Raw genomic sequence first — 19910 nt, 5'->3', positions numbered from 1 at the left:
AGTGCTCTTCCTTTTTTAGATGCCTACAACCAGTGACATGAGACCTGCACTAGGATCTGCCACAATCACCTCTGCTGATCATCTGTGCGGCATAATGTTTGGGTGAGGGAGAAAGGACAAGATGGAGGAAGGTGAACAAGAAGGCACAATCCATGTTGCTTCCGGGTTCTTCCTCACCAACTTTCCCGCGCACGGGAAAATGCAGCCCGTGCCGGGGAAGATGCAGATCAACCTAGCATGCGCCAGGTGACGTCAATCCGAAGAGATGGAAACTTACCGGGCCATGCCTATGGAGACGCCCCTATCACACCCTTATCCCGCCCACTGCCCTCCCCCTTCCAGTACCAATGCATAAAAGTCCGCTGCCGGCAGGAGCCGGCGTGACTTCTTCGGCCCGCATTCGTGGACTGGAGAACCTCACCTGAGAGAGCCGGCATGACTTCCCTGGCCCCATACCTGAGGACCAGAGAACCTCGCCAGAGAGTGTGTGCATATTCGCAATAAAGGGCTGCCGCTTTCTTATGTACTTTGGCCTCATGTTTAATTACTTAGCTCTCCTAAATTAAGTTACATTAAATTAAATTAAGACACATAACAGCATTGGAGGGTAGGAAAGGGAACTTAGTTTATTTTGCAGTGGTCAAATCATCTTTTTCTCCCCTCTATTTTATTCTTGGGGTGGTAGACTATTTCCTGATCCATCTAGAAAATAGTGGACTTATAATCCTTTCTTATTATAAAATCCAATGAATATTATCTTCCCAATGTGGGTTATAAAGTTTTTGAAATCACAAACTGTGTTCCATATTTGTTGAGTATCTTCACATAGTAACTTTATGTACTTTTAAATATTTGGTGGGTGTTAGGGGCTCAATTTCTGTTGTCCTGAGTAATTTTCTGTCAAATTAATAATTGGGCTGCAACTGGGTAAAGTGTATTAAAAAATGTCTGCTTACAGAATGTTAAAGACACTCAGATTTGATTGAGAGACAGAATTTATATAAATAAGATAATGTCTTCGAGAATAAAAAAATGTTTCTAATTCTTTTTTTGTTTTTTGTTCTTTTGAGAAGGGAGATGTATTAGTCTGTATTCATGCCGCTGATAAAGACATAGCCGAAACTGGGCAATTTACAAAAGAAAGAGGTTTAATGGACTTACTGTTCCACGTGGCTGAGGAGGCCTCACAATCATGGCAGAAGGCAAGGAGAAGCAAGCTACATCTTACCTGGATGGTGGCAAGCAAACAGAGAGCTTGTGCAGGGAATCTCCTCTTTTTAAAATCATCAGATCTCATGAGACTCATTCACTATCATGAGAACAGCATAGGAAAGATCGGCCTCCATGATTCGATCACCTCCCACCAGGTTCCTCCCACAGCACACGGGAATTGTGGGAGTTACAATTCCAGATGAGATTTGGGTGGGCACACAGCCAAACCATATTAGAAGAAGTACTGAAGAGTTACTCAAAGCAAGTAAATACCATGTATCTGAGTTAGTGTTAGATACTCTTTGAAGAAGCCTTTGAATAAAGAGTACATTTCTGGAAACACGTGTTTAGTCAGGGGGTGACTAAAGTGATTGCTCACGGACACAACTGACTGCAGGCTCCACAGAGCAGCTTTTGGAGTCTAAGATCACTGTCAAAAAAGAACAGAGGTATGGGAGGATCCTTTCTAATTATAACTGTAAAACTCTCAAGAGATGAGCTTCAGACAGAGGAGAGATCACTATCTCTAGTTTTCAGAAAAGCAGCTTATGCCTCAAGACTTTTAAACATTTTGCCCATAGTTTCATAAAAAGTTACTGGTAGAATGGTGGCTAGCTCCAGCTGTTTTTTTTTTTCCCCCTAGGGCGATGTTCTCTACACTGCACTAAATGGAGAACAGCTCCACTGCTTCTTTTCTCCTGAGCACATTGTCTGTGAACAAATGTTTAGGTGAGTTTTCGGTGACAATCAAGGTGTCCCTCCAGAGTTTCTGGGGTGCAAGAAGCAATGACAGGAAAGCAATCTTGCAGAAGGAAAGGAAAGCAAATGGGAGAGCAGGAGGAACAAAGAGGGGGAAGAAAAAAGATACACAGAAGAATCATCTATTGATCTAGAATGTTTGGAAATGTTTATTTTGGTTGACAGAAGGCTACCCTTCATCCCATTCACGGTCAAACAATTCTTAAAGATGTCATTTAACACCAAAACTAAACTGGGCATAAGTTAATTTGTTTCATATCATGATCTAAATCTTATGATTTTAACTTCTAGTTATTATTGTGAATCTCTAAGAAAAAATCTGGTTCTATTGAGTCTGGATAGATGGATTTTACTACATCCATTGTATACCATGGACAATTGTTTTAGATGCCATTTGCTGCCCCGAGTTGTCATGTCCTTCCCTGCCTCTCTGGTTCCAATTTATTATTTCAACAGAAAAGAGAAAACATTTCAATGAAAGAGGAAACAGGAAATTCCAACAGATCAGCAACAGTTGGAGTGCTAACCTGTCACTGGAATGGAAAAAAGAAAAAATGCTCTTGTTGACACATCTTTTCGTTGTTTTTGACACAAATTAGGTAACTCCCTGACTTACTGTCTCTTCACAAAATTGGTGGGGGTGTGAAAAATGTCTATGCAGTATATAGAGATATTCATAACAAAGACTTATGCTATGAAAAATGTCCTTTGTTCACAAAAGAAAGAATAACTCATGCTCTACATAATTTGCACCTATATATTTTGCTGTTGTAAATCCTGGTTTGCTCACTAAGCTGAAGTTCATTTTCTCACCATGATTCTTGAGCCCAAAACTCTGATGAATCGAAAGGATCAAATATTGGGCTCCTACATTTTATGTGCAGTAGTTGTGCAGTTCACCTCACTGGGTCTGCATTAAAGCCCCCACTTTAATGAAAAGGATTGTTTTTTATTCTCAAAAGCAATTTTGAAATTCTGACTCAGAGACTTTTTATTCCTGTTTTGTGTTTCCTGAAGGAATAATCCCAGATATAAGGATAATTACCCTATTTTTGATTATTTAAAAATATATTCAATATTCACTCAAAAATACATATGATTTCTGGTTTTGATAATTGTATTAGGGTGATATATAATGTTAATACTAGGGGAAACAAAGTGAAAGGAATGGAAACATAAAAAGAAAAATATTTATTGACCTGCTACCGTGGGCCAGGAATTGTGTGAGGTACTTGGTATACAATGGTGATTAACCAGACAGAACCAATAATTCCCTCCTCTCCTCATTTAGTTATGAAGTTGTCATTTAACCATACCAAAGTCTTTTTCCCTGCAATTGAAGGTAATTTGTATTTTATTCTCTTCTAGAAACCTTGATTTTTCTACTTACTGAGCATTTACAGCATGTTAAGCACTTATTCCTAGGTGTTTTCCATATTTGATTATTTCATTCCTACAATGCACCGACTGAGTAAGTGTTATTACCCACAATTTGCAGATGAGGAAACAAGTGTGAGTAGTTACCTCATATATAAAGTGGTTGAGGCTGGGCATGGTGGCTCACACCTATAATCTCAGCACTTTGAGAGGCCGAGGGTGGATACTTGAGGTCAGGAGTTCAAGACCAGCCTGGCCAATATGAAAACCCCATCTCTACTAAAAACACAAAAATCAGCTGGGTGTGATTGAGTGCCTGTAATTCCAGCTACTCAGGAGGCTGAGGAAGGAGAATCACTTGAACCTGGGAGGTGGAGGTTGCAGTGAGCTGAGATTGTGCCACTGCATTCCAGCCTAGGCAATAAGAGCGAAACTCCATCTCAGTAATAATAATAAAATAAATAATAATAAAGTGGCCAAGCTGGGACTTACTTTCACATGGGATCATCTAAATCCATAGAATGTTCTCATCTCACCTCACAGTCCATCACTGATGATGAACACCTCCATGCCATGTCCTCCCAGACTTAAATATTCTCTCAGGATAAAGACTGCCAGATTCCTTTCCTCATAGCCTAATTATAGCATTCATTACATGCCAACAATCTACTTTCCTACCTCTTCCTGTGGTTTACTTAGCAGAACCATAAACTGGACATTGGGTTCTTAATCATGGCTTGGTTAATGTAGAAGGAGTTAAGATAATGGGTGCAGAGCCAATATTATTGTTCCTCTTCTAATGAACATCACATAGATAACAAAGAACTTTTGTGCCAGCAATGCGAGTGGGTTTGAAGTATCTCTACTTAAATGTTACTTCCACCATCTCTTTATAATTTTTTCTCAAGCTAGCTAGCCTTTTGTTTCCAGTTACCATTTAAAGTTAGAAAAGAAACAAATCCTTGAATAAATTATTAAATTTAAATTCTTAACTTTAATATGCAAAGGTCTGACCAAGGGGGGCTTAAGTTGTCTGGGCTAGAGAGTATACTGGTTCTTTTTATCTCAATGGTATGGAAATTTTAGGATAACAAAGAGGCAGAGAGAAAACAAGGCACATTTTTTTCCCAACAAACAGGAATTTCAAACATTACTCACTATCTCTTAGCTTCTGTGTGAAGACGGACACGCCCTCAAGGCTTCTGGGCTCCAGAGCTGTTGTTGTTTTTTTTTTCTCTTTTTTCTTTTCTTTCTTTATTTTTTTATTTTATTTTTATTTTTATTTATTTATTTTTTTTTGAGGCAGAGTCTTGCTCTGTTGCCCAGGCTGGAGTGTAGTGGTGCAATCTCGGCTCACTGTAGTCCCGAGCAGCTGGGACTACAGGCGCCCACCACCACACCCAGCTAATTTTTGTATTTTTAGTAGAAATGGGGTTTCATCATGTTCAGGATGGTCTTAATCTTTTGACCTCATGATCCACCTGCCTCAGCCTCCCAAAGTGCTGGGATTACAGGCATGAGCAACCACGCCCGGCCTCTTGTTGCTTTTTAATGATTGGAGCAGATAGTGGAGGTGCCTATGCGGTATAGTCCAGTCTCCTCATTCCTAGTAAGACCATGTGCAAATCTCTCTCAGGATTCAGTGTCAGGCAAGGGCTACAGTTCTTCCAGTAAGTAAATTGTTTCTCTCAGATATTGCGAATGCCTTTTCTTTTTGCTTATCTGGTAAGAAGCTTAATTCCAAATTTAAGGCTCTACTGTGTTGTCCTCAACTTGGTTTTGGCTTCATCTTACTTTTCCATTATCATCTTTCATTAATCCTGGTTTCTTTCTTTACTTTTATACTTCACATATCTCTGAAAGCAGCCTGAAATCTTTTTGAGAATGAGGCTACATGTAAATAATCAATACTACTAATAAATAATATCTGAACAGCTTTATCCTTTATCATCTCTACCTCTCAAATAATTATACTGTAACAGTTCAATGAAAGATTGAAGAGCCTAGATCGTGCCACTAGGGGGAAGAGCCAGGGCCCACCATGGTAAAAATCTGACTTCAGTGATCGTTATAAAATTTTTACAGGTTAATTTTGCACCTGAGAAAGAGAACATACAGCTATATCAACATTTTTATAGTTCTTAATATCCAATGTCTCTTTCCAAAGAAATTAATCAATTATAACAGCCACCAACAATGAGTGAGATTGCCTGAATCTGTGTATCTTTGCCCAAACAGGGAGTTATAGCTTTACTTTTTTCCCCCTGCATTTGGAATACATGCCAGTCATTTCTAAGGTTGTTTTCTCAATTTGGGGACCATAGATTTCCAGGAGACTTCATAGATCCTGAGAAAGTTCCTGGTTTTATAAAATGATTTTGAGGGAAAAGAGGAATTAGGTCACTCTTCTGCAATAAATCTTTTGCTATGAAATTGAAGATGAAGACTGTGATTAAGAATTAAAAGGCTGGACCTGGTGGCTCACGCCTGTAATCCCAGCACTTTGGGAGGCCGAGGAGGGTGGATCACCTGAGGTCAGGAGTTTGAGACCAGCCTGGCTAACATGGCGACACCCCATCTCTACTAAAAATACAAAAAATTAGCTGGGCGTGGTGGTAGGTGCCTGCAATCCCAGCTACTTGAGAGGCTGAGGCAGGAGAATGATGTGAACCCGGGAGGTGGAGGTTGCAGTGAGCCGAGATCGTGCCACTGTACTCCAGCCTGGACAAGAGTCAAACTCCGTCTCAAAAAAAAAAAAAAGAATTAAGAACAACATTTTAAGAGATGAAAATGGATGCTGAGAAGAAAGATTAATTCATCCTTTCTAGTTAGGGGAGAAGAAGGCTGAGATGTAACATATAATGAAGCTTTATGTAAGGCATTTGATACAGGTTTATTGGATAAATTAATGAATTTAACAATCAGCTAATTATGTTACCAAAAATTGAAAAGTATTTTAAGTAAAAATAGATAAGGCTACATAAATCTTATGTTGCCTAGAATACATTAACAACTTTATGTCTGTCTACCTTGTTTTCAATGAAAAAGTCAAAGTACAATAATATAGGACCGTAACAGTTCAAACCCTCATGCATTTTAAAAGAAAAATTAATCCGTATGACCTAAGTTTATTTGTACTTAAATCATTGCAATGTTGAATAGTAAAGACAACCTGATATCTAAAGAAGCTTCTGGGTTTTCAAAAACAATAACTTCTATCAGTGTTTGCCAAAAATAAAATGCATTAGAAAATCAGAAGGTTTTATAAAGTGTAGCCCAGCCTTTTGAGCAGGTTTTATACTTGGTGTAGTAAACCCTTCCATTGTATCAAGACATATCTCTGAAAATGAAAAAAGACAACAAAAACAAAAAACCAGAGCCTACTGAAAATGTGGATCGTACAAAGCTAGTGAAACAGTCAGCTTCTGAAGCCAATATTTTCATCATGTCATCACTTATTAATAAAAACACATCTTCGCATTTTTTCTTCTCTACTTTCCCACAAAAGATTCTGTTTGTGAAAAGGTTGATTCAGTTCAGTTAAACATAAACAGTTAACTATGAATATGTCTCTGCTGCCAAAGGAAAGTTATCCCTGGTAGGGGAGACAAACAAGGGTCAAAACATTATGAGTAAGGACAGCATGTGGTTAAGTGTTACATGAAAGCTTCAAAGTACTAGGGAACACAAACCCGGAAAAGATTAATTTGGCAGAGAACAGACTGGGGAAAACTCGATGGAAGGGGTAAAGCATTAGATGTTATCAATTTTAACACCTCAGCTGAAATAAACAAATATAGCTATGTGTTGCTTAATGATGGGAAAAGTTTCTGAGAAATGCATTGTTAGGCAATTTCATCATTGTGCGAGCATCATAGTGTACTTATACATTCCTAGATGATACAGCCTTCTCCACACCTAGGCTGTATGGTATAGTCTATTGTTCTTAGGCTACAAACCTGTATAGCATGTGACTGTACTGAATACTGTAGGCAATTGTAACACAATGGTAGGTATTTGTGTATCTAAACATTCTATCTATAGAAAAGGTACAGTAAAAATATGGTTTTATAATCTTATGGGACCACAATCATATATGTGGTCCATCATTGACTGAAACATTATTAGGTGGTGCAGGACTGTACGTGATTTTACTACTTGCCAGGTGAACAAGGAACATGAAATTAGACAGACTGTATAAAGTTTGGGCTTCTTCTGCTGGAATAAACCATGGAATAGAGAAACATGCCTTGGACAGGTGATAAGAGTAATAGATTCAGGACAAGTAAAATGGGAAGAAAGAGGAGATAAGATAATGGTCCAGGCAGCTCTCTTTTACTTTCTGATTTTACTTCTTTGATAAAGAAGAACACCTCTGACCTTTTGCTCCAGCCCTTTTACCACCACCAGTAATGATTCCTCCACTGCCTACTTAGAGTCTATCTCCAAACCAGTTCTTCAAGGCTAGTTCAAAAATCATCAATTCTGTGAAAGCTTTCTTTATCCTTCAGGCAGAATTTTTGACTCCCTCCTTTGGGTTTTAACAGCACTGTAGGTTTTATTCTTTTTTAAACTTTATTTTGTATTCCGATAGGTTTTTTGGGGAGCAGGTGGTGTTTGGTTGCATGAATAAATTCTTCAGTGGTGATTTTTCAGATTTTGGTGCACCCATCACCTGAGCAGTGTACACTGTACCCAATGTGTAGTCTTTATCTCTCTCCCCCTTCCACCATTTCCCCTGCATCCCCAAAGTCCAATGTATCATTTTTATGCCTTTGCCTCTTTATAGCTTAGCTCTCATTTATGAGAGAGAACATACGATGTTTGGTTCTCCATTCCAGAGTTAATTCACTTAGAATAATAATCCAGGTTGCTGTGAATGCCATTATTTTGTTCCTTTTTGTGGCTGAATGGTATTCCATGGTATGTATACGTATATGTATATGTATATCACATTTTCTTTATCCACTCATTGATTGATGGGCATTTGGGCTGGTTCTATGTCTTTGCAGTTGCAAACTGTGCTGCTATAAACATGCATATGCAAGTATCTTTTTCATTTCATGACTTCTTTTCCTCTGGGTAGATACCCAGTAGTGGGATTGCTGGATCAAATGGCAGATGTACTTTTAGCTCTTTAAGGGATCTCCATACTGTTTTCCACAGGGGCCATACTAGTTTACATTCTCACCAATAGTGTAAAAGTGTTCCCTTTCTACCACATCCATGAACATCTATTATTTTTTGATTTTTAAATTATGGACATTCTTAGAAGAGTAAGGTGGTATCGTATTGTGGTTTTGATTTGCATTTCCCTGATAATTAGTGATGCTGAGTATTTTTTCATATGTTTATTGGCCACTTGTGTATCTTCTTTTGAGAATTGTCTATTCATGTCCTTAGCCCACTTTTTAATAGGATTATTTAGGTCTTGCTGATTTGTTTGAGTTCTTTGTAGATTCTGGACATTAATCCTTTGTTATATATTCAGATTGTGAAGATTTTCTCTCACGCCATGGGTTGTCTGTTTACTCTGCTGATTATTTCTTTTGCTGTGCAGAATTTTTTTAGTTTAATTAAGTTTCATCTATTTATCTTTGTTTTTGTTGCATTTGCTTTTGGGTTCTTCGTTATGAAGTCTTTGCCTAAGCCAATGTCTGGAAGGGTTTTTCTGATGTTATCTTCTAGAATTTTTATAGTTTCAGGTCTTAGATTTAAATCTCTGATCCATCTTGAGTTGATTTTTGAATAAGGTCAGAGACGAAGGTCTAGTTTCATTCTTCTACATGTGGCTTGCCAATTATCTCAGCATCATTTGTTGAATATAGTACCCTTTCCCCACTTTATGTTTTTGTTTGCTTTGTCAAAGATCAGTTGGCTGTAAGTATTCAGCTTTATTTCTGGGTTCTCCATTCTGTTCCATTGGCCCATGTGCCTGTTTTTATACCAGTACCATGCTGTTTTGGTGGCTATGGCATTGTAGTATAGTTTGAAGTCGGATAAAGTGATGCCTCCAGATTTGTTCTTTTTGCTTAGTCTTGCTTCAGCTATGTGGGCTCTTTTTTGGTTCCATATGAATTTTAGGATTATTTTTCTCTAGTTCCGTGAAGAATGATGGTGGTATTTTAATGAAAATGGCATTGAATTTGTAGATTGCTTTTGGCAGTATGGTCATTTTCACAATATTGATTCTATCCATCCATGATCATGAGATATATTTCCATCTGTTTGTGTCATCTATGATTTCTTTCACTGGCGTTTTGTAGTTTTCCTTGTAGGTGTCTTTCACCTCCTAAGTATTTTATTTTTTTCAGATATCGTAAAAGGAGTTGAGTTCTTGATCTGATTCTCAGCATGGTTGCTGTTGGTGTATAGGAGAGCTATTGATTTGTGTACATTAATTTTGTATTCTGAAAATGCTGATTTCATTTATCAGTTCTAAGAGCTTTTTGGAGGAGCCTTTAGGGTTTTCTAGGTATAGGACCATATCATCAGCAAACAGCGACAGTTTGACTTCCTCTTTACTGATTTGGATGCCTTTTATTTCTTTCTCTTGTCTGATTGATCTGATTAGGAATTCCAGTATTATGTTGAATAGAGGTGATGAAAATGGGCATCCTTGTCTTGTTCCAGTTCTCAGGGGGAATGCTTTCAACTTTTCCCTGTTTAGTATAATGTTGGATATGGGTTTGTCATAAATGGCTTTTATCACCTTAAGGTATGCCCCTTTTATGCCAATTTTCTGAGGGTCTTACTCGTAAAGGAATGCTGGATTCTGCCAGATGCTTTTTCTGTGTCTATTGAGATGATCGTGTGATTTTTGTTTTTAATTCTATTTATATGGTATATCACATTTTTTGACTTATGTATATTAAGCCATCCCTGCAACCCTGGTATGAAACCCATTTGATCATGGTGGATTAACTTTTTGATATGCTGTTGGATTCAGTCTGTTAATATTTTGTTGAGGATTTTTGCATTTGTGTTCATCAGGAATATTGGTCTGTAGTCTTCTTTTTTTTCATGTCCTTCCCTGGTTTTGTTATTAGGATGATACTGGCTTCATAGAATGATTTAGGGGGGATTCCCTCTTTCTCTGTCTTTTGGAATAGTGTCAATAGGATTCGCACCAAATTTTTGAATATCTGATAGAATTCAGCTGTGACTCCATCTGGTCCTGGACTTTTTTTGTTGGCAATTTTTTTTTATTACAATTTCAATCTTGCTGCTTGTTATTGGTCTGTTCAGAGTTTCTATATTTTCCTGGTTTAATCTAGGAAGATTGTATATTTCCAGGAATTCATCCATCTTCTCTAGGTTTTCTAGCTTATGCATGTACAGGTGTTCATAGTAGCCTTGATAATGTATTTCTGTACTATTAGTTGTGATATCTCCTGTTTCATTTCTAATTTAGCTTATTTGGAGCTTTCTCTCTTCTTGGTTAATCTCGCTAATGGTCTATCAATTTTATTTATCTTTTCAAAAAACCAGATTTTTGTTTAATTTACCTTTTGTATTTTTGCTTGTTTGTTTGTCTCAATTTCATTTAGTTCTGCTCCGATCTTCGTTATTTCATTTATTCTGCTGGGTTTGGGTTTGGTTTGTTCTTGTTTCTCCAGTTCTGTGAGGTGTGACCTTAGATTGTCTATTTGTGCTCTTACAGGCTTTTTGATGTAGGCATTTAATGGTATGAACTTTCCTCTTAGCACCGCCTATGCTGTATCCCAAAGGTTTTGATAGGCTGTATCACTATTATCATTCAGCTCAAAGAGTTTTAAAATTTCTATCTTGGTTTCATTGTTGAGCCAATGATCATTCAAGAGCAGATTCTTTAATTTCCACATATTTCCATGGTTTTGAGGGTTCCTTTTGGAGTTGATTTCTAATTTTATTCCACTGTGGTCTGAGAAAGTACTTGATATAATTTCGATTTTCTTAAATTTACTGAGACTTGTTTTGTGGCCTATCACATGGTCTGTCTTGGAGAGTGTTCCATGTGCTAATGAATGGAATGTATATTCTGCAGTTGATGGATAGGATGTTCTATAAGTATCTGTTAAGTACATTTGTTCTAGGTTATCGTTTGAGTCCCCTCCCCCCCTCGCTTTTTTTTTTTGAAACAGAGTCTTGCTCTGTCACCCAGGCTGGAGTGCAGTGGTGTAATCTTGGCTCACTGCAACCTCCACCTCCTGGATTCAAGCAATTCTGTCTGTCTCCTGAGTAGCTGGGAGTATAAACATGTGCCACTATACCTGGCTAATTTTTGTAGTTTTAGTAGAGATAGGGTTTCACCATGTTGGTCAGCCTGGCAGTCCATTGTTTCTTTGTTGACCTTCTTTTGATGACCTGTCTAGTGCTGTCAGTGGAGTATTGAAGTCCCCCACTATTACTGTGTTGATATCTATTTCATTCCTTAGGTCTAATAGTAATTGTTTTATAAATTTGGGAGCTCCAGTTGTGTATATATAGGGGCATATATATTTAGGAATGTGATATTTTACTGTTGGACTAGTCCTTTATCATTATATAATGTCCCTCTTTGTCTTTTTAAACTGCTATTGCTTTAAAGTTTGTTTTGTCTGATACAAAACTACTCCTGCTCGCTCTTGGTGTCCATTTGCATGTGATATCTGTTTACACCCTTTTACCTTAAGTTTATGTGAATCTTTAGATGTTAGGTGAGTCTCCTGAAGGCAGCAGAAACTTGGTTGGTGAATTCTTATCCAATCTGCCATTCTGTATCTTTTTTTTTTTTTTCCTTTTTGTGAAGAACGGGGTCTCGCTATATTACCCAGGCGGGTCTCGAACTCCTGGGCTCAAGCTATCCTCCTGCCTCTGCCTCCCTGAGAGCTGGGATTACAGGCATGAGCCACCGCGCCCAGCCCATTCTGTATCTTTTAAGTGGAGCATTTCGGCCATTTACATTCAACGTTAGTATTGAGATGTGAGGTACTAGTCTATTTATCGTGTTATTTGTTGCCTGAATACCTTGTTGCTATTTCATTGTGTTATTGTTATATAGGTCCTGTAAAATTTATGCTTTAAGGAGATTCTGTTTTGGTGTATTTGAAGATTTGTTTCAAGATTTAGAGCTCCTTTTAGCAGTCTTATAGTGCTGGCTTGGTAGTAGCAAATTCTCTCAGCATTTGTTTATCTGGAAAAGACTGTGTCTTTCTTTCGTTTATGAAATTTAGTTTTGCTGGATACAAAATCCTTGGCTGAAAATTGTTTTGTTTAAGCTGGCTAAAAATAGGACCCCAATTCCTTCTAGTCTGTAGGGTTTCTGTTGAGAAATCTGCTGTTAATCTGATAGATTTTCCTTTACAGGTTACCCGATGCTTTTACCTCACAACTTGATACTTTCCTTCAGCTTAACTTTAGATAACGTTATGACTATGCCTGGGCGATGATCTTTTTGCAATAAATTTCTTGGGTGTTCTTTGGGCTTCTTACATTTGGATGTCTAGATTTCTAGCAAGGCCAGGGAAGTTTTCCTTGATTATTCCCTCAAGTAAGTTTTCCAAACTTTTAGATTTCTCTTCTTTGGGAACATCAATTATTCTTAGGTTTGGTCATTTAACATAATCCCAAACTTCTTGCAGGCTTTGCTCATTTTTTAAACCTCTTTTTAATTTGTCTTTGACAGTCTGGGTTAATTTGAGAGCCTTGTCTTCAAGCTTTGAAGTTCTTTCTTCTGCTTTTTTGATTCCATTGCTGAGACTTTCCAGTGCATTTTGCATTTCTCTAAGTGTGTCCTTGATTTCCAGAAGTTGTGGTTGTTTTTTTATTTATGCTATCTATTTCACTGAAGACTTTTTCTTTCACATCCTGTATCATGTTTTTGATTTCTTTAAGTTGGACTTCACCTTTCTCTGGTGCCTCCTTGATTAGCTTAATAATCGACCTTCTGAATTCTTTTTCTGGCAATTCAGAGATTTCATCTTTACCAAGTCAAGATGAAATCCTTTGCTGGTGAGCTGGTGTGATTTTTGGGGGTGTTAAAGAAACTTGTTTTGTCATATTACCAAAATTGTTTTTCTAGTTCCTTCTCATTTGGGTAGACTATGTCAGAGGGAAGATCTGGAACTCAAGGGCTGCTGTTCAGATTCTTTTGTCCCATGGGATGGGGCTTCCTGACAGCTGAACCGCAGTAATTGTTTCGCTCTTCTGGGTCTGGTCACCCAGCAGAGCTACCGGTCTCTGAGCTGGTACTGGGGAGTGTCTACAGAGAGTCCTGTAATGTGATCTGTCTTCAGGTCTCTCATCTGTGGATACCAGCACCTGCTCCAGTGGAGGTAGCAGGGGAGAGAAGTGAACTCTGTGAAGGTCCTTGGTTGTACTATTGTTTAGTGTGTTAGTTTTGTGTTGGTTGGCCTCCAGCCAGGAGGTGGTGAAATCAAGAGTGCATCAGCTGCAGTTGTATAGGGAGGATGCAAACTTGCCCTAGGGACACCTGGTTAAGTATTTGTGCTTCTTAGGTGGTGGGCAGGGCCATAGAGCTCCCAAGAGATTATGTCCTTTGTCTTCAGCTATGAGGGCTGGTAGAGAAAGACCACCAGGTGGGGCAGGGATAGGCGTGTCTGAACGCAGCTTCTTTTTGGGCGGGGCTTGCTATTGCTGCTGTGGAGGATAGGGGTATGGTTCTCAGGCCGATGGAGTTATGTTCCCTGGGGGATTATGGCTGCCTCTGCTGAGTCATATAGGTCACTAGGGAAGTAGGGGAAAGCCAGCAGTCACAGGCCTCACCCTGCTCCCCTGCAGTCGGCAGTCCTAAAGGCTGGTCTCACTCCCATGGTACCCTGACAACAGCACCGAGTCTATTTCCAGGCAGCCACTGACCAGGGCTGAGAACCTGTCCCAGACCATGAGCTTCCCAGCTGAGAAAGTAAGAAGACTCACAGTTTTTCAGTGTCTCAGGGAGCCTGCAGCAGCGATCCAGTTCCTTCAAAGGGTCTGTGGATTCTCTTGGTTTTCCTGGTATGTTCCTGTGGTAGTTGTTAGAGCAAAAAGTTCATGATGTGGGTCTCCACACAATGCTCTTTCTGTCCAAGAGGGAGCTTCAAGCTAGTCCTGCCTCTTATCCACCATCTTAATCCTCTGATTTTTTTCTAGAACTATAAATTTTAAGTCAACAAGATTGGAACCATCCACATCTTAGAATTATTGAGAGAGGATTTAAAAAAATTAACATATAATTTCTTCAAATATGGCATTAGAGCAACTGAGGACTCTCTCTGCTAGAATTCCTAGCATGTAATGGTGGGCATCCTGTGGCTTGCCACAATTGCGTGGTGTTGGGAGTGCAAAGTCAGAGAGAAGGAGAGGGTAGGGTGGAGCCTCAGCAAGGACTTAGTAGTCTCCTTGGTGATGCTGGAGTTAGTAGTGCTCTTGGTCTCAAGCATAGTGTTCCTTTGGAATTATGATAGCTAGACTCATCAATGCAGAGCAGGTTAGCTCCTGGATATGCTGTTAGAATCATCTTCTACAATATTTTGGTTTATCTTTTATCCTGCTTAGCACTTACCAAATTGTTTAAAGTGAGGTCTGAAATATTTGCACCTTCTATGCCTTTAACTCAAGCACTTTGACCTATAAACCAATGGCAGTGGGGCAGGGGCTAGAAAGAAGTCAAGAAGACAGGGTTAGATTAATAGATCAAGAAGGAGGGTGAGCGAGAACAGAGGCGGCACTTGACATAAAAACCATTTCTGTTGAAAAAGCAGTGGGTTTAAGTTGGGAGACGTGAGTCTCTCAGACTTTCATTCATGGGTACCTATACATAAGAATCTAGTGTTTACATATTTTACTTTTTCACACAACATGAAACCTGAATACAAGACAGCTAACTGCTTCACCAGCGTCCTAACCAAAGAATGATCTTTTCCAACATGAAGGAAAACCAGACTCCTTCTTAAAGGATTTCCAAATGAAATTTTGCATAGGATTTGTTACACTTTTTGTCGTAAGAGTTGACTCTAGAACACAAATGCTATTTAAAGGCAGTGTCACTCCATTAACATATTCATCTATTAAACGATGAGCCCCTTAAAGGCAGGGACCAGGCCTTGTTATTGTTCATTTTTGTGTTCTGAGCTCCTAGCATGTAGAAGTGCTTAGAAAACACTGGCTGAATTAACAAAATCATCCTTCTTTCTGCAGCTTCAGAACAACCCTTCTCTCGTTCACTGTCTTTTTAGGCTTATAGATATTAATCCAAATGACCTGTTTGCACTTTGTACCCTGTGCTCTCTGAGCGTGCAATTTGCTGTCTTTGAATCCATCTACAGGGAACAGATAATCCCTTTTTGAACAGTATCTTAAAAATGTGGGGCTGCATGTGTTGCTTGTTTGGACCATATTTTCTGCTCCTCTCATTTGATTAATAGGAATCATGAGCAGCTCTAGAAAGAAGAAGGGTCCACCGCTTTCCTTCTGGGCCGAGAGGGCAGGTGAACGATAGGGCAGGAGGGCCCATTGGGAAGGACTCTGAACCCTCCACTTCTTGGGGCCATACTGGGTCTCGGCTGAAATCAAGCTGTTCGGGGCATGGAAAAGGTTAATGAACCTTCTCCTCGTCGTCTCTCCCTCTCTCACCGTGAGCTGACTGTTGCTGTGGGTGCAGACTCAGCCTAGGAGAGCTAATGTGCTCCTGTTTAATTGTTTGGGAGCTAAACAGAAATGAGAACAGTGAAAGGCAAACTGTTTCCTGGGTATATGTTCAGAGGGGCACGGCTTGAAGCACTTCAAGCCCTCCCCCAAGCCCCTACCATTGTTTTTAAATGAGGTGAAGTAATTATATGAATAAATGGAATCCCAGAAAATCACAAGAAAAGAAACCTCCTTCTCCCCGTTCAGATTATTTTCAGAGAGCTCATTTACTAAACACCAGGCAACCATTCCCCTTCAGCGTCCTTCCTCCATTGCCAGCTCAGCTCCCGGCTGCTGCTCTGCTGGGTGCTGGGTCTGAGGCGCCGCCACAGGGATGGTTCTCGCTCAGCAGTTTGCACAGCCCAGCCCCCTATCTCCCATGCCCATGGCCACTGCCACCAAGCACACCGCCTGAGTGCAGCAGTGAAGCAGTGAGCACTGTCACAGGGACCAGACGACTGTTAGCGGAGAACATCCACCGCGGATTTGTCCAGAGCTGCAGCTGTGGGAGGCACTTTGGCCTAGCAGCATCTGTCAGAGATATTTTCAGAAACCAACTTAATACAAAAGACACACACTGCAATATTAATGGTAGTCTCTGTACATCCGATGTTTGAGAGCCGTCCTTTGTGCCGTAATGTACCTTGATGGCAGCTGCTCGAGTTGTCAGATCCTGTAAAAGCCACAAAAAGAACAGCACAATACTTATTGGCCGAATGGTTTTGAAACAGGAAATGTTTCTAACATGAAAAAAGATGAAATTTATGCTAACAACCAAAATAATCTCAAATCTGGGTTATTAAAACCAATATTGTATTTTTAAGAAGCTGCACAAACTTAGCTAACAGACTTTAGGAAAACCAAGTAGGCCGGGTGTGGTGGTTCACGCCTATAATCCCAGCACTTTAGGAGGCCGAGGCGGGCGGATCATGAGGTCAAGAGATTGAGACCATCCTGGCCAACATGGTGAAACCCCGTCTCTAGTAAAAAATACAAAAAATTAGCTGGGTATGGTGGCGGGGGCCTGTAGTCCCAGCTACTCAGGAGGCTGAGGCAGGAGAATCGCTTGAACCCGGGAGGCGGAAGTTGCCGTGAGCCGAGATCATGCCTCTGCACTCCAGCCTGGAGACAGAGAGAGACTCCGTCTCCAAACCAAAAAATAAGAAAACCAAGTGATTCTAAGTGGCATTAGATAAAATGAACAACATAACTGTGGAATTAGCATGATAGTAATGAACCAGGGCTGCTCATTTCCTCTCTGTACTTTTTTTTGGTGGTTGGGGGATTAAATCTTTTTTATAAATGGGGGAAAAAACCAGAAGTCTCAAAGTGGTGTGGAAAATTCAGTTTTTAGGTCCCAGGTCATGTATACATCACTGATTATTTTCATTGGAAAGCATAATAAATCTCCACAGGACACAAAACAAAAACTTTGGGTTGTTTCACGTATTAGTTACATTTTCAGCAAGTTTTACTAATGTGGTCTTTTATTTCTCTCATTGATTTACACATACTTGTCGTGAACTACCACCCAAAGAACAAGTTTACAGCCATACTCAGCACCAGGTTTCATCACCTCGATTGCGCAGAACAAGAAACCCGTAGCAATAAGGACATGGCAGCACAGATAAGCAGCTCCAAATCCTTACACACTGGCCAAGCAGTAAGGGGCACTCTGATTGGCTTTCAAGGGTCTACTCCATTTGTTCAAATAGACAAGAATTCTCTCACAACTCAGAAGACATTTCTATGAAATATTTTCTTGCCTTTGGAGTATTTTCAGCAGTAACAATGGAGGAGAGAAGAGGCTAAAAGGACAAAAATATATCTCTAATTTTCTTCTGCCCTAGGTATAAATATTTTCTCATATATGTTATTTTCTAAGATGCCAGAAATGGGATGCGCCAATCTGCCCAGGCCTGCTCTACTTGATAATGGCATCAAACAAACAAACAAACTAAACAAAAAGATAAAAGAAAGAAAGGAAGGAGAGGAAAGACCCACTGTGAAAAATATGAGCCTGCAACATTCAGACCTTAAAACTGAGCAGGAGGACAGGGTACAGTGGAGAATAACACTAAGTTATTTAGTGCTAAGAATGTCAAAGCATAATTTTCAGAAAGTTAAAACAGGGCTCTCAATACTAATACAGAATGAGCATGTGTCAAATATATTATTCAACTCATTAATTAATGAGAGAAATAAAATCATTAAGCTGGTTCAAAGAGCATTTGAGGAGCTATTTATAGGCAATTTAATAAAGGAATGTTAAATTAGATTGCTAGGTTACAAACAAACTAGTAAATCTCTAGTAGGATAATAAATCACAGAATTTGGGTTTTTTTTTTCTGTTAGAAAATTTTGCTTCTGTAAAATAACATGGAACTTCACAGAGCATGAACCCTTAGTTTGTATTTTAAATAGCAAAGGCAAGTCATGGTAGATTTTTTTAGAAAATAAGTAATCCCCAAATGAGCCTCTTACACACTGTTTGAGTGTGACATTGAAATAATATGCAAGTATTTTTTGTCCTTGTTTACAATTTATGGATAATTTTTCTTAACAAGTGGTTTAAGGAATCCTGAGTTGATCATCTAATAATCTGTTACTTTTTTTTTGTACAGCATGATGCTAGATAATAATGAAATTTTAATCAAGTTTCTATCAAATTTTTGTCACTTCCTTGATTTTCTTTTCAACATTGGTAGTTGGCACTCATGTACTTTGCAACTTATAAGTTAGGCTCACTGATTGTTTCAGTTCCTAGCAGCATGACTTGCTGAGCAGGAAGCGTGTAGTGACAGTGAGAACCTATTCTGCCTTCATATGCAAGGATGCTAGGATACTGTGATGTTAGCTGTACCAAGCCCTGCAAATACACACACACATGTACACACACACAATGGGAATGATGAATCCAGACAATTTTATGAGGAAAGGAAAAGTGCAAATCTTCCTAGGCAAAGATAACCTTTATTTGAGTTTCCTGATTAGCTAAGCAATAGAACCAAAGACTTTGCGTTGTATGGGACCTTAGAGGTCAGCTATTCCCACTTCCTTGTCAAAGCAGGAGTTTCCAGAAAAGTCTTTTTCTGTCATTTTTGTAAAATGTAAATCTGATCATGTCACTCTCTTATTTTAATATCAGTCAATCATTCCCCATTGTCCTCAGGATAAAGTCCATATTCCCTAACATGACTTACAAGGTCTGGCCCCTTTTATCTCTCTCTACCCTCAAATCTCTTCACTCTCTCCCGTTGCACTTTTCCTGTTAACATATGGATGTATTCTAGTTTTCCAAATGTGTTATTTTCTGGTTAACCTCTGTGTATAGCCTGTGTCTTCTCTCTGGGCAGTTCATGGTTCCCAAGGCTGGTCTGAAGAAGAGCCTGGGAATTCCACCCAACAGTCCTTGTTTTCACCTTAGAGTAATAGTCAATGCCTTTTATCCTTGAGCTGAAACTATATATGAAAGAATAGCATAGAGTTGGTAGATCAGGAGATTTAAGGAATGACAGAAGTGCAGCACATTGCAACTTTGCCCGGAATCTGACAAAGTCGCTCATGGTATCTTTGAGAACGGTAAGAAGGGATGCAGGTTGGTTCCCAGTACTCTGAGTGAAATTCATAACTGTTTGAAAACAGAATGCAAAGGAGGCATGAGTATGAGGTCAACTGCATACTTGAGAGTGGTCTCTGTCTTTACCCTTTACAAGTCATTATTTTCATCAGTGTTTCAGAGGTGGATATTAATGGCATGCTGATAAAATTTTAAAATGGACTCAGGTTGGGAGAAGTGAATATTTAGATGAAGATTAGCTGACAAAGTGCTCTTGACAAATTGAATAATGAGTTATATCTAACCAGGCAAAATTTAAGTGGATAATCATAATAAAACAGCACAATGATAGGTT

The 19910-nt window shown here is 39.2% G+C and overlaps 1 long non-coding RNA gene across 1 annotated transcript in view; it reads left to right on the top strand.

Annotated features, from left to right (window-relative positions):
- Nucleotides 1–19910, top strand: part of LOC105513283 — a 308187-nt gene that overhangs the window by 187661 nt on the left and 100616 nt on the right. The window contains exon 3 of the long non-coding RNA XR_001001981.1: nt 2428–2570. This is a non-coding gene — a long non-coding RNA (uncharacterized LOC105513283). The remainder of the gene's footprint in view (nt 1–2427; nt 2571–19910) is intronic.

Source organism: Colobus angolensis, unplaced genomic scaffold (assembly GCF_000951035.1).
Source record: "Colobus angolensis palliatus isolate OR3802 unplaced genomic scaffold, Cang.pa_1.0 Scaffold228, whole genome shotgun sequence".
Classification (NCBI taxonomy): domain Eukaryota; kingdom Metazoa; phylum Chordata; class Mammalia; order Primates; family Cercopithecidae; genus Colobus; species Colobus angolensis.
The sequence above is the reverse complement of the archived record's forward strand: the minus strand, read 5'-3'. Positions and strand labels throughout refer to the sequence as shown.